This window comes from Triticum aestivum, chromosome 1A (genome assembly GCF_018294505.1).
Source record: "Triticum aestivum cultivar Chinese Spring chromosome 1A, IWGSC CS RefSeq v2.1, whole genome shotgun sequence".
NCBI lineage: Eukaryota > Viridiplantae > Streptophyta > Magnoliopsida > Poales > Poaceae > Triticum > Triticum aestivum.
This window is the reverse complement of record NC_057794.1, coordinates 597,208,165-597,212,411: the sequence shown is the minus strand read 5'-3', so window position 1 is coordinate 597,212,411 and position 4,247 is coordinate 597,208,165. Positions and strand designations below refer to the sequence as shown.

The 4,247-nt window shown below is 47.2% G+C and overlaps 1 pseudogene; it reads left to right on the top strand.

The window, feature by feature from the left end:
• The first annotated feature begins 2,904 nt into the window (after positions 1-2,904).
• On the top strand, positions 2,905-3,867 carry LOC123060834 (aspartic proteinase NANA, chloroplast-like; annotated as a pseudogene).
• The last annotated feature ends 380 nt before the right edge of the window (positions 3,868-4,247 follow it).

Below are 4,247 nucleotides of genomic sequence, written 5' to 3'. Positions count from 1 at the left end.
ACACTTGCAGTTGCATTCCTAGTGTCGGACATGCAACCGGCCCGCCCCCACTCTCGCCGCCCCCTCCGATAAAACAAAGGTCCAGTTGCAACCATGTTAGGGGACATGCAGTTGCGTTCGGGTGCGGCACTTGCAGCTGTGGCGATGTTGTTGGGCTTGCAACTGGCCCGCCCCCTCTACCGGTGCCCCTTCCAATAGAAAAAAAACTTTCAGTTGTGGTCGGGCTAGAAGACATGGAGTTGCGGTTGGGTGCGACACTTGTAGTTGCATTCCTAGTGTCGAACATGCAACTGTCTCTACTGGTCTCTAGTCGAACCACAAACAAAGTAAAAAAAAACTCAAACCAGAAACAAAGTCTAGTTGGCCGGTGACAAATATTTTTGAGAAGGAAAAAAGATAAGTTACTCGCCAGTGACATACATACAATTGTGTGTGGCCGATGTGCATGAAACTGTGTGTGGTCGATGGGCGTGTCGGCAATAATATTTTTGGAAAAAAAGGTTGCATATAGACACTGACAATAAAACATATAATTGCATGTGATTCGATGTACATGCAACTATGTGCGTTCGATGTATGTGTAAACAAGTGACAATATGTTTTTAAATAATAATAGCAATAGAAAATAAAGAAAAAAGGAAACGAAAATGAGAACAAACCAAAGCGAACAACCCTATTAATCGCTCATGTCCCAGGCAACACGAGCACTAACAAAAAGTTCAGCCTAGAAGAAAGCCCAAAAAACAGACAAAGGAAAAGCCACACCACCCCTCACGGCCAGCCCATGGGGCATCTCTATCCAACACAAAGAAGAATAGAAGAGAAGGCAAGAAAAGAAAAAAGAAACAAGGCAGTGAGCCGGGGGCACAACTAAAACAGGCCGATACAACACAAGGAAACAGTGATCCTGAATGATCCTGAATCTTAAACAAAAAACGATGGAAGGTCAAGTACATCGACTGAGACTTCCTTAAAAATCAGTCTACTGGTTTTTAGCCCAACCGCACAAAAAACACCATAGAGTTGCACTCACGTTGAATACATGCAGTTGTTGTCGGGGGCGACACTTGTAGCTGCATGCCTAGTGGCATATATGCAACAAACCCTCCCCCTGACAAAGCACCACTAAGTTGCAGTAGAATTGAAGCCATGCAGTTGCCGTCGAGGACAACACTTGCAATTGTGTATCGGCAGGCATGCAACCATTCCTTTCCCCAAAAAAAACACAGAGTTGTAAATCGGGGCAACAATTACAGTTGCATGCACAGTGGCATGCATGCAACTGCCCCTTCCCCAACAAAAATACCACATAGTTGTAGTCGGGTTGAAGATATGTAATTACCGTAGGGAAGATGTTTGCAGTTGCATGGCTAGTGACATGCATGCAAGTGCCCCTCCCGACTAAACACCACAAAATTTTAGTCAGAATACGACACTTGCAGTTATGTGCCTAGTGGCACAAAACAATTTTCCACTTCTCCGACAAAACTTCACATAGTTGCAGTCCCATTGAAGGCATGCTGTTACGTCGGGGTGTGAGACTCGCAGTTATGTGCCTAGTGATAAACATGCAACTATCCCCTCCCCCGACAAAGAACAATTGATTTACAGTCGGTGAAGTTAGGGAGATTGTCCAACCAGATGACAATGTTGTCAATTTTCAAAAATAAAAATGTGTTGATCAGTTAAGAAAATAAAAAAGAATAAGCTAACTAGAATCGTGCAAAAAAGGTTTGAAAAAAACAATAAAAAAGGAAAAAAGAAATGCAAGAGAAAAGGAGAAAATACAAACTGTAAAAAGAAATTCAAACATGACAAGGAACATAGACGAAATAATCATTTAAAATACTTGAAATTAAATAAAATATTTAAAAAGATTCTCAACCGCTTCCCCACCCCCTCTTTGGACGGTTTGTTTCCCCGTTGAAAAATTAAGCCCAGAACTAGACAAAAAAGAAACCTCTCAAGCCCAGCCCATAGCACATATTTGGCAAACACGAGAGAAAAGAAACAACAAAAGAAAAGGAAATTGGCCCATCGCACACCTAAGCAATCGATTTCAATATAAGACAGACATAGCTACATAGATCTTGAAGCAACAATGATCTAACGGCCAAGGAGTCGACTGAGTTTTAACAGTCCTGTATGAACCTAAACTGAGAAAAAATAAAATGAAAAATAAATAAATAATAAAAATAATGGTAGAAAATAAAAAAAAAGTCGGGGCCTATGAACTGCTACTAACTGAATGAAGAACAAAAAGACACGCACAAGTCACTTCACTCTACCTGTTCGTTCCCATCCTGTAGAAAAAAAATCAAAAAGAAAAAAAGAAACGGACCTAAACCTTGTAGAACAACCGGCAAAATAAAGCCCAACACACAAAGAAAAAGGACCTCTGCCCAGCCGACCACCTGAAGCCTGCCCCGACGAAAAAAACAAAGACAAAAAAACAGGCCCACCCAATTCGTTCCCTATGTGGGCTGATATACAGGAAACAACAGGGTTGCACGGATCCTAAAGCAACACAAAGATCTAAGGGTCAACAAATCGATTGAGACTTCACTAAAAATCAGTCGACTGATTTTTAGCAAAGCCGTTTACCAAATAGGGCCATGGCAAAATATGGCGTATCATATGACCACATGGTCGTATGGAAGTAAATCAAGTCCGAAAATTGCCTCTTCAAACGGGATTCTTCATCGATTTTGTCCCCTTCCATTCCTACGGCTTCCTTAGCCTAAGGGATGTTTTGAGAGAGGATAAGGCTCACCTAGAGCCCTTGGTTATGGGAAAGCTCTTATAGATAGATACACCTTCAAACTTAGCCGTCGCATCAATCTCATCTCTGAAATTCATCAAGCTTCATCTCCACGTCCAGCCGTCGTCCACATCCAGAACACCATGCGTTGTTGCAACCACCGTAAGACCTGGCTTAGCTCACCTGCCACCTCTGCAGCAACTGGTGGCACAGGGCCGGGCAGGGCCAAGACCATGTCCGTGGAGGAGACCTGGTACCACCCGACGCAATCGTCATCGTGGCGGCGGTACCGGTGCTCGCAGCAAGACAACTGCGGCCATTTTTCGCATGTGGCGTGCAAGACACCCGACCACAAGGAGTCGTGAAGCTACGACGAGATGGTGTAGGACCTAGGACGGCACGGTGACCCATGGCATCTTCGAGCACGAGACGACGACGGTGGCGGTCTCGACGAGTGATAGGCGCGGCTGCCGAGGCTGGTGTTGGGCTGCTCGACGTACGAGGCTGGCGGGAGCGTGGACACGCACGACGGCGTGCCGACGCTGGGCAACTAGGCCATGTCATTCGGCACGATCACCCGGAAGAGCTTCCAGTGCCTCTTCTCATTCTGCCTGCTGGCGACGCACAACTCGGCCGTGGACATGGAGGCTGGCGCCGGGGCTAGCAAGATGGATATCGTGTACTTGATGAATGCGCCGACCTTGGACGTGCAAGTCACGGGCGTGTTCATGAACGGGAAGCGCCTAGACAACATCCCGCTGGAGGTGCGCATTCAGATCGGACTGAACACGGGCATGGGCACCTCTGTGACGTTGATGGTGGAGCCGGCGTACGGCGTAGTAATGCTGGAGAAGGTGGAGGAGGTGACCGGGTTTGAACACTGCTACAAGTGGGACGGCGTGAACCTGGCGCCCGAAGTAATTGTGCCAAAGATGGTGCTGGTGTTGCAGGACGGCGCGAGGCTGGAGCCAAGCCCGGTCGAGCTTTGCTACACTTTTTTTTTTAGAAAAGGAGGATGCACCCCCGGCCTCTTCATCTCGACGATGCATACGGCCACTTTATTAATTATTAAGCACAAAAGACCTTATAAAGTAGTACATCAATGAGTCTGAAGCCACCATTTAGACAACATCTGTCGCTACTCCTATCCCCTTGATGCAGTGGTGTCAAATGTCCGAGTCTAATACCAAACAGACATCGCACCAAATCCTAACATCTAATGCCGGATGCCCCATCCTAGCCACATACCGGGACTGGGTCACACACCGGTCCGGCGCACTCACGGAGGCTGCCGCCGCCTTCTTCCACCGATCCATCTCCAGAGCAGGCACTGACGCACAGACCTTGCCAGGCCTGCCGTCGACGCCACCATGGCGTCAGACAGCTCGACCACCCTGCGCTCGTCCATCCAGCTGCATCCGTCATCAAAATGCAGCTGCACCATGCCGCCAACACTCGTCGCCAATGACGCGGTAGATACAACGCC